The 11,330-nt window shown below is 35.2% G+C and overlaps 1 pseudogene; it reads right to left on the bottom strand.

Annotated features, from left to right (window-relative positions):
• Positions 1 to 9,367: 9,367 nt before the first annotated feature.
• Positions 9,368 to 11,330, bottom strand: part of LOC125093178 (ADP-ribosylation factor 1-like) — an 89,338-nt pseudogene continuing 87,375 nt past the window's right edge.

Raw genomic sequence — 11,330 nt, 5'->3', positions numbered from 1 at the left:
TCCGGACTGAAAGAATGGCAAAGGCAATTTAATATGCAAAGCAGGAGGGAACTTGGCAAGTAAGCCTGGAAGCTCGAGAGGGGGAGAGAGGTAGAGTGTGAATTCAGAAAGGAAAGAGAGAGTGCTTGGGGGCAGATCTACTAATGCCTATAGGGTAAGATTTTTTTTTCTTTTTTGAGAGACAGATGAGAAGGAATTGTAGGAGTTTGAACAGAGAGATTGATATGTGGATATTTTAAAAATGCAAATAATTCTGAATTTGAACTATAGAGAGTAAGAGTAGAAGTCTGGAAAGTAGTTAGCAGGACACGGAAACCCTAGAATTAGACAGTGGTTGCATAGAGCAAGTCAGTAACTAAAGACCTCGAGAACTGATTGGATTGGATCTTGGCTATATTTCAAAAGCATAATAGGCTGAGACAAATTTAAGAGTGTGTACACTGGAGACAGACTACTTTGGTTTAAATCCTAGAACTGGCTGTTTTATATTTTATAGCCAGGTGCTACTTAAAATTACCATGATGCCTTCTCTGTAAAAAAATGAATAATTATACTTTCCTACCTTAGTTATTACAAAAATTCATTGCTAAAGTATATATTTATGTGTGCACACATAAAGTGTGTGTTTATGTGTATACAGCAGCTAGGACAGTGTAATCACATAGTAATTGTATAGTGTTTTCTACTAACACGTAAGGAAGGAAAAAGAGGTGAATCCATGATGAATCCAAGGTACTGGGTGGGAGCAACAGGAAGAAGGGAGTTGTTTATGTACTGAAAAGGGGACCATTGAAGGAGAAGTAAGTTTAGGGGAGAATGAAAACAGAAATGCAGATTTGGGTATTCTGTTTGTTAAGACCCAGAAGCACTGACATATTTTGTGTAGGTATATTTCAATAAGGAATATAGACTAAAAAAAAAAAAAAAAAAAGAAGTGCTCAAAATATAGAAAAGGAACCAACAAAAGTGGCTGGAAGGTGAAGGTAGAGGAGAATTGGGAGGGTATGGGTCCTGGGTACTAGGTGGAGAATCTGTTTCTATAAAGGGAGTGATCAGTTGTGTCAGTTGTTTCTGATAAATCAAGTAAGATGAGGGCAAATAATTGTCTGATTGATTTACCAACCAAATTTCACTGGGGACTTCAGCTTAATCATTGAAATATTTCACATGACTGATATACAAAATATATAGTTAAAAACATTTTAAAATGTATTCTGTGTTTGGTTTTAACTAATAATTAATTTAAATGGTAAATAAATACAAAGAATGTAACAAGATAGTTTGGGAGGGGATAATTGCATTGCAATAGTATAGGATTTGGCCTTTGGCCTTAGTAATACAGATAAGAAAAAAATTAAACCAAGAAGATAACCAGTATGTGAGTACAAATGCAGTTAGATGGGTAAGGAGATCCTAGAGTTTGATTTCTGATTCTGCATACTTTCCCAGATTTTTTAAAAGATGTTTGAGAAGAAAGATGCAATACAAAGACATCATCCTTGAGGTTATAATTGGAGCGTATATAAGGCAAGGAACATTAAGTCTGCTCTTTGAGTGCGAAGGAAGATGATGAGGTTACTGGCCATGAGTTAAAAGACAAATCAGTCAGTGGGGGTATGTGTTTTCCTCCAGCCACTTTGAGTCACTCACATACAGCAACAGAACAGATAGAGAGTCACACTTAACTGATGTTGGAATTTTCCAAAAGAGGAGATTGCATAAAGGGAAAAGGAGAGGGAGAAAGGGATTCCAAGTTCATGAAATAGAATGGTTGTAATGAAACCAGGTCAGGAAATAAAGAAAACAAAGACATGGAGGGGATGAATTCCAGTTGTAGGTCAATGGATTGAAGAAGGTTCAGAAGGAAAAAAGAGGTTTTTGGAAAACTATGATAATACGGAGTAAAACTGAAAAGATAGGAGGCCCTGGTTGGAGAATGGAGTGGTTGAAGCTGATATTAAGGAAGGGGTATGGCTGTTGGAAATAGCAAGACTAGGGCATGACCACAGAGTGAATGGGTGAAGGGCAAAATAATTGAAGTTGAGGCACTTAAAGAACTTCTGGGGTTAAGGTACTAAAAGAATTTTTAATATTAATACTGAAATCACCAAAATTTTTAGTGAGAACTCTATTGATTCTACTGGGGAGATAGTATGACAGGCTGTATCTTCATACAGGATCCTTATGGGAAATAAAGTCAGGATTGGCAATTGGGTTTTTCTGCTATAATTTTAATAGGTGGTAATCAAGATTGTTATCATTTTGGCATCAGAAAAAAGTCAAGATCATAGAGGCTATCTATGGTGGACATAGTTTAAGTGGCTAAGACAAAACAGTCCATCAGAGAGACAGTAAAGGAGACAATAACTGGGAAATTCCTGTAAATTATTACTTTATTAACAGTAATACCCTAATTCGATTTTCCCTATATAACACTTGACAGTGTTTACAGCACTTACCCTGACTTCATTTAACCATTACAACAACCCTGCTAACAATAGGGAGATAGTTTTATGCTTATGATGGGGGAGTGGGGAGGGAAGAGAAGTTTAAGATGTTAAAAGTCTAGATCAGAAGCTTATGATTACTAAATACATAGGAAACTCAAATTTTTTTTCTGAATAAATGCATTGATCTTTGCTCTAAAACACTATATTTATTTCCCTTTTTAAATTTTTATTTATTTAATATTTGAGAGAGAGAGAGATGGAGACAATGAGTGGAGGAGGGGCAGAGGGAGAAACAGAATCCCTGAGGAGCAAGGAGCCTGATGTGGGACTCCATCCCAGGACCTTCTGATCATGACCTGAGCCAAAAGCAGACTCTTAACTGACTGAGCCACCCAGGTGGGTGGCTTTATTTTTATTTCACTTTTAAGTCAATATTTGTTTACATTTTATAGCACTCGACCTCAAACTAGGTAGAGTTAGTGGTGTTGAAATACAGCATACTAGGATGTTATAAACATTTATGACATTCTAAGATAATCGTAGGGCTCAGCTTATGAAGATTCCATGCAGAAGCAGAATAAATTTTGACAGGTATATAGATAGATTGATAAGCATGTAGATAAATGGATAGATAATCTGAAGTCTGAACCTAAAATATAGATTGAGGGGACATTTATGAAGCAATGAAAATAATCTCTTTTGAAATTTTATAATATAGTTTTTAAAAAGTTTAGATAGCAGATGGTTTTTAGATAATATCTTGGGGCACCTGGGTGGCTCAGTGGGTTAAGCTCAGGTCATGATCTCAGAGTCCTGGGATCAAGACCTACATCGGGCTCTCTGCTCATCAGGGTGCTTGCTTCCCTTCTCTCTATGCCTGCCTCTCTGCCTACTTGTGATCTTTGCCTGTCAAATAAATAAATAAAATCTTTAAAAAAGAAGATAACAGTATCTTTATTATAGTACTACATAATGTAGAACACTGTGCTTCAGAATAGTATTAAATACTTGAAAACATTTTCTATTTTTGTTTCAGGAAAATAGTTTCAACTTCATCCTCTTCCAATATGCTTAAATTTTCCTTCTATTCAGATCATGTGTTTCAGAATAACCTGGGGATATTCTATCTGTGATATGGACAATTTACCAAATGGATGGAAACTTCAGATTCTTCATCTGTAATTAAAAACTAAGGATAACAGTGTAAAACCCCAAGGTTGGGATGAAGAGTAAGGAAAGAATGCATATAATGTTTTGAGTACTCTGTCTTTGTTTTAGCAAGTACTTGATAAATGATAGTTACTATTATTATACTAATCATTATTCAATTTTTACAATTCCTTCCTGCCTTCAAAGTTGCAAAATAAATCATATTTTATATTTTAAATAATATATTTTCATATATTAATTTTTAAAAAATGTTTAAAACACATGCTTGAGCATAAACTATTTCTCAGCAATTTATAATTATTTCCATGTCTTTTGTTCTGGTAATTTGAAATAAGAGTCCTATTTGTTAAATGTTTGCTCTAGTTTAACATGTAAGTTTCTTTTCCTCTTTGTATTAAAACTCCTGAAATCAATTTCAAGCTTCTTCTGGATTTTCCTTTCCCTTGGGTGAAATCAAATGAAGAAAAAAGTAAATCCCAAAGTATCTTGTTGCTGTCTATACTCCAAATGATAAAGAAAATTACAAATATGGGGCAAATCAAAAGGGTAAATTGAGATGGTGAAATGAATCTAATATCTCAAAAAATCACAATATATGTAAATATAAATAAATTTTCTGTTTAACAAATTGAATATTGAGAAGTTGATTTTCTCTGCTGGTTCTCCCAGAAACAGATTTAGCAGACAAGGATTTAAGTACATGTAATTTTTTTGGTATTTTCATGAACATAAGCAAAGGAGTGGGAACTGGGGAAGCAGTCAGCAAAGAATATGCATTTAGTTACTAATGAATAGAGTAAGATTTTATCTTAAAACAAAAACAGAAACACACAAACAAAACCCAAAAAATCCCACCTCTGGGAAACTGCAAAAAACATACATATCAGAATTACCTACTAGAGGACTGAGGGAGCTGGGATATTTATACACCCACTCTGGAAAGTTAATGACTAAAAGCTGTCTTCGAAGTTGGGTTTGGCAAGGAAGTATTTCACTCTTCATATTCAGGAAAGGAACTTTCAGTTTTCTTTGAGATGTGATGTCAATAGCTCAAAGTCTTCTGATGCTGAATGGCCTGTGTTAGCTATTAGGTGTGTATGAGTGGGGTTGAGGGAGTCATATGCTATAGCAATATAAACAATCAACACATCCAGAAGATAAGATCACACAAATTTAAAAATGAAACATGGAAAATATACTAGTAAAAAGAAAATTGTTAAACCAGTAATAATAGCCAAAAGGAAAAACAGACAAACTAGTAATAAAGTATTAAAACATATCAAATTAAAAAGTCAGTATGCCAGATTTTAAAATCATTCTAAACCTTTATGCATCTAATACTATATTTCCACAATATATAAAACAATGATCAAGATAAAGGATAAAAACATACAAATCTACCATTCTGTTGGATCACTGTGGTTGATATTAAATTAGAAAAATTTAGTGAAGACATAGAGAAGATGAAAAGACTATAAATAAAATCCATCTAATACATAGCCACTATAGATCCACACAAAGTATTTTTATGCATTTATATATATGTATCTGTCTAACTCTCACATCACAATTTCCACCATCAAAAAAAGCTATCCAATGAGATTATTGTGTTGAAAAGAAGACACAGTAGACTTAGGGATGAGGGTGAAACCCTATATTGAAAATCTAAAGAGTTTGAGGGGAAAAGTAAACAGCAAAAAGGGATATAATTAATACATAAAGGGACGCCAAAAAATTAAAAAGCAGATCTTTGTCTCAGCAAACTTCTAAAATCAAAGATAATAGGAAATATTTCATACACATTTTTATAAGTTAATGAGACTTCTGAATAAGGAAGCCCATAAGATTTTTAAATTCAGTTTATCATGTTTGAGATCTATTCCAAGCAGTTACAGTTTACGTGAAATAAAATTACAGTAAAAACTACTGTATGGGACATTAGGCTGAACGATCATAGATTGAACTCAGTATACTCCCAAATTTTAATCAACAGGGTTGTGTCCTGATCTGGAAAAATAAAACATTGTTATTTTATGTATTAACATCTCTGGGATAATTTCATCAGTACAATAGTGTGAACCTTGTCTCAGACCAAATTTCAGAGTGAACTGGACTATATTTCAAATAAAAATAGTGTCAAATTTTGCAGAATTTTGTAGAACTGGACTATATTTCAAATAAAAATAGTGTCAAATTTTGCAGAATTTTGTAGGCTAACGGCTTTTGATATTAGAACCACTTCAATCATTAGGATATATATTATTTTTGATGAATTCTAATTCTAGGCTAACAAGAGGATGTTTATAAACAGATAAAATCTCATCAGTAATGTAGATAGTAAGAGAAATAGTTATTCATGTATTCATAAAATTAAATTCACAGAGGATGTTATTAGGACATACAATCAAAATAATTAAGTACTGTCTGTGAATTAGGATTTGAGATACAAAATCATTCAAGATATAAAATGAATGATGACCAGAATGGAAATGTACAAAATAAATGAAGTGATATATGAAGGAAATAATTTACATTGATAGAAATATCACACAGTGGGCTTTACTATCATTAGTCTGTCAAAATTATTTTAGGCTGTTTTTCACAAAGTTAAAAAGTTTCAATGAATAAAAAAAAATATGTCTTAGTGCAAAAGTAAGCCTCATCTTTGGTGGTGAGAATTCTTAATTTCTTTATATAGGTTAGATAAAATTATATTTTTATCACATAACTAATGATATAATTTATGATTGTGTCACCTACAATAGTGTAATTCTATTGTCATATTATTCAATATTGACTATTTTTAAGGACTTTGGTGCTATCTTCTATTTTTTTACTATGTGATCATACAGATAATTTATATAGAGTTAAGAGTGAGAGTCAGTTTTAAAACTAAAATGCACAGGAAAAATGTGTGAATATAATTTGAGGTAAAATAAACTAATATTTTAAAAGAAGTATTCAGAGATTTGGAATATAGTATCCTTCATATAGTCCCCCTCTCCTTACAAAGTACAAAAAATTACCTCAGGTAAAAAGAGACTTACTTTTGCTTGCTATATTAATTATACAACTATATGCATTTTAATTTCTTTATATTAGTTTTAAACTTAATAAAATATATGTAAATATTTAAACTTAATCAATATTTTAAATTTATCAAACAAGTAAATACTAAGAAGCCATGTTCTATATGCAGCCTCTAAAAATAACTACCTGCTTTAAAACTAACTGCATTAGAGCAGACTTTTATTGCACATAGTTACAATTTGGTAAATTTCATTTACTTCACAGTGTACAGAACTTTTTAATAATAAGTCATCTGTGTTGGTAAGATATTTTCACTTGCAAGGAACAAATAATGAATTAAAATGATTTAAGCACTCAAGAAATTCATTCTATTACATAACAGCAATTTGGAAGTAAGCAGTTCAGTACCCCGTAGCTTATTTTCATCTTTTTATGCTGACATTCTGGGAGTATTGGTTAGTCTCTCTCATGGTCACAAGACGGTTGCAGCAGCATCAGGCATCACATCACACCAAGCCAGTAAAGGACCTTACATTTTGTGTATTAGGTGCCAGAGACCTATGCCCAAAACACTTCTGACCACTGCGGATATGCCCCTATTTCTCACTGCCTGGCATTCAATCACATGTCAGTCACTGGAATTCATTCACTGACCAATCATGGTGGTACCACTGTGGGATCACTGTGGAATCACCATAGAATGTCTTTCCAACAAGATTTACCAAAGTTTCAGGACAGAAGCCTGGACAAAATTGGAGCTGTGAGCATAAGAAGAAAACCTAGGGTTGCTTTGAAGGCTACCAGCAATGGAGCATATGGCATTCTAATAAAAATTAAAGAAAGGACGATGCCTTCTAACTGAAGGCAACTTTATTTGCAGTTTTTGCTTCAACCCTAAATGAATATAGATCACAATATGCACAGAAGGTATGTAGGAGTCAGAATCATGCATCCACAAGATTAAATCCTGGATGAAAAATTTCCCTTTCTCTCTTCCATTAAATAATCTATTCACCCTGTGTCTAAACCTGTACTTTGATGTCAGCAACATAATTATTGGTCTTTGTTATGTTTTGCCAACCATTATAAATGAGCACTTACTAATGCAAATAAAATCATAATTTGACACATTTTCCTGGCTTTCATAAAGAGGAATTAAACAACCACTTGGAATTTTGGAGCAGGGCATGTATTCTCTATTTTTCCAGCAAGATTACTAGATCCTCAATGGTCCAGGAATGAGAGCAATCTTAGTCAATTCTGATATTTTAAAAAATGTATAGCAGATGTTTTCCAAGAATGAATTCTAAGACAGTATTTTATTAAATTAAAATTGTAGCTGTGCAATTACCTTCTGGTAAGAATTAAATTTACTGATTAAACTAGAGCTCTCCCACTATGTAGACCTTCAGTCTCTCAATATTCTCCACATTGGGGGAAGACAAGTGACAAATCATGATTGGCAGCTGAAATTTTGAAAATAGTTTAGGGTAAAGGGGCAAATACAGACAAGCCTGCCTTCACAGATTTCTGGATCCGTAATGCACAGTACTTAGGTGGTTTAAAACCCTAAGCCTAGAATTTTTCATAGATGCCTTGTGGAAGGACATTCAAACTCTGTTTAGACAAGACATCTTGTCTTGTCTAGCAAGACATCCTCCATTATTTTGATGTAGGTCAGGAGGGATAAAGAATAAGAGAGCTGAGAATATTAAATTGAAAGCCAAACACTTCAGATTTGAATCATGTTTAGAGAGAATATTTGGACATTATCATTCATAAATGGACAAGATACTACTAAAATTTTTGGTAAATTTTATTTTAACACAATTTTGGATTAATAGAAAAGTTGCAAGCAGAGCAGAAAAGTTCTGTATCCAGCATCCAGTTTTCCTTATTATCAGCATCTCATATTAATGTGGTCCATTTGTCACAACTAACAAAGTATTATTGATATATTTTTATTTACAGTAAATTATTAAGATTTTATAGCTTTTTTAGTAGTTCAGAAATTTTATTTTAGTCACTATAATTACAGCATTTGTCAAAATGAAAATCAAAAATAAGTATATAAACAAAAGTATACAAAACTGCTTTTGTGTATTGAAAGCCCTAAGAGGTTTCAGGACACCAAATAAACCAGTTCCAAGGATTTCCCCAAGATGAAGTTGAACAGCTCCTGTTTCTTCAGTGTTTCTCAAAATACAAAAGAAAAAACTTGAGGTCTTCATTTTAATGGAAAATCTGACCCTTGCAGGCAGAGGGAGTGATAGCATGTAAAAATGAGGGCTCCAGGGGCTGAGGCTCTAGGGTGACTGTCCCACTCACCTGGCCACACTCCACTGGTGAGACCCCATAATGCACACAGTGATGCACATGAAGGCCGGGGACCCTCAGACGGGTTCACTAGCAGTGGCTGCAGCCCCCAACTTGTCTCCAGGGGGGTTGCTATGTAATCACAAGTACAAGCATAAAGGCCAGCGGATTCAGGATGACCCCACACAGAGAGAACTACAGGGCCCCAGTGTGACCATGCAGAATGGACCCTAGAGGAGGAGTGCCAAGGCTGTTCCCACACAGTGATTCCTGGAGACTCTGTGTGTCTAAAATCCCTTCTCAGTACTGAATAGTAGACTGAGTCTCTCTCTCTCTACAGTAATAATAACAACAACAACAACAAAGCTGAGTAATATTGTACAGGAGTACTAGATACTGCCTCATTGGGAAGAAAAACTGTGTTCAATAAAAATGGGGCTGCACACAGCATGCTGCAGCACAGTGTGACTGACTGTGGGGACACCTTCTGGCACACATACACCTGGAGAATAAAGCAGGGGTGGGAGATAGGGGGAAGGGATTGAGCGCGAAGGGTTGGAGCACAGCTCGCTCTGGTGCCACAGCTGATTGGACAGCCGGTCCATTGCGTCCAGAACCTGTCTAGGCTGGTGGCACAGGTGGCCTAAACATACCATTTCCTGCAGTGCATAGAGTGAAGATCCAGCTCCTCTGTTGTCTTGGACGCATTCATGGCTTGGGGAGGTCCAGGTTGTTCCTGAACACCAGTAGGACAGCGGTGTTGATGAGTTCATCCTCCATCAGCATCGTCATGATCTCCTCATGGGTCCCGTTCAAAAGCCCTCTGTCCTTGTTGTCAGCCACAAAGAAGAGACTTTGTGTGGTCTGGAAGCTATGAGAACACAGAGGGCGGTTCTTGTCCGCCCACAACCCACCCGGTGAAGCTGATGTTCCTGTGCTCTGTGGTTCCCACTTTGAAGCCTTTGGTGGGACTGGCTGTCACGATCTCAGCCAGCTTCAGTTCGTAATGGATGGTGGTCTTCCTCACAGTATCCAGGCCCACTGTGAGATTGCATATTTCTTTTTTTGCCAAAAAGATCCTTGAAGAGGTTTGCTTAGATATTCCCTATGTTGCAGTGGGAGCGACACTGGCCAGAGAAAACCTTGGTGGCCAGTGGACTTTGGGAGGCTGCTGCTTTGAGCCAGGCATTGGTTTCACTCCCACTAACATTTTATACCTTTCATCTCATGTTCTTCTTTCTGTTATAAAATCCCATCCAGGATCTCCTATAATATTTACTCATAATATTTCTATATGTCCTTCTAGATGGTGAACACGTTCTCAAACCTTCCTTGTTTTTGATGACCTTGACAGTTTTGAGGAGCACTGGTCAGATACTTGGTAAATTCTTCATCAGTTTAATTTTGTCTGATGTGTTTCTCATGGTCAAACTGCGGTCATGGGATAATGCTTGCAGAGATAAAGTGCTGTTTTCTTCATGTCTTATCAAGAGTAACTACTGTCAACATAACTTTTGATAGAAGGAGTGTTTGTCAGCTTTCTCCAGTGTCAAGTTATTCTTTTATTCTCAGCTTTCTATACTGTATCCTTAAGAAGTTACTATGCACATCGCACACTTAAGGGGTGGGGACATTAAGTTAGCCAAGTAATTGTATCGGCAAAGAAACAGAGAGCTTGATATGCAGAGGCATCGTATAACTAATAAACCACCTTCAGAAGACCAAACCTGCACTAATCTCTTTGGGAGAATATTCTCCAATTTCCTCTTAAATGTGATCTGGGGCATGATTAGACAGGGAAAAATTCCCCAGAGGCAGAGCCAGAATGCACATTAGACACTGAACAACAGAGTTGTTTCTAAAGTGCTGTGTCCTACCCACTGACATTTGATAAATGCTTTGGATAAGGCAACAGTGTTTCTTCTTCTTCCTCTTTCCAAGTTATTTTTTATTACAGTGTTCCTATTCCTAATCCTTATTTCAACATGGGGTATATAAACATATTACTTGTCTCTTAACTGTATAAACTAAATGTCCATACTGGAACTTGCTGAACATTAATCATTCTTCATGGATATTTATGTATATATTAATTTAGGATTTTCATGCTGGAGAAAAAAATTTGTTCCATGACTGAGAAGTGAGTGCATGGGTATTTGGATAGCCACAGAAATAAATTAACAACAACAAAAAAGATCACTGTCCCTTTATGTTCTTTTTTGGTAACATCTTGATTTTTAAATTTTATCCTTAGTATATCATTATCCAGGAAAAAAAAAATATTCCTTTACCCCCTAGTAGATAAGTATGGTCATAAGGCTAAATTCTCTCTATATAATAGAAGTTGAAGAAAAATTTTTTAAA

This window comes from Lutra lutra, chromosome 1 (assembly GCF_902655055.1).
Source record: "Lutra lutra chromosome 1, mLutLut1.2, whole genome shotgun sequence".
NCBI lineage: Eukaryota > Metazoa > Chordata > Mammalia > Carnivora > Mustelidae > Lutra > Lutra lutra.
Note: the sequence above shows the minus strand (reverse complement) of the source record. Positions and strands in the feature narration are given on the sequence as shown.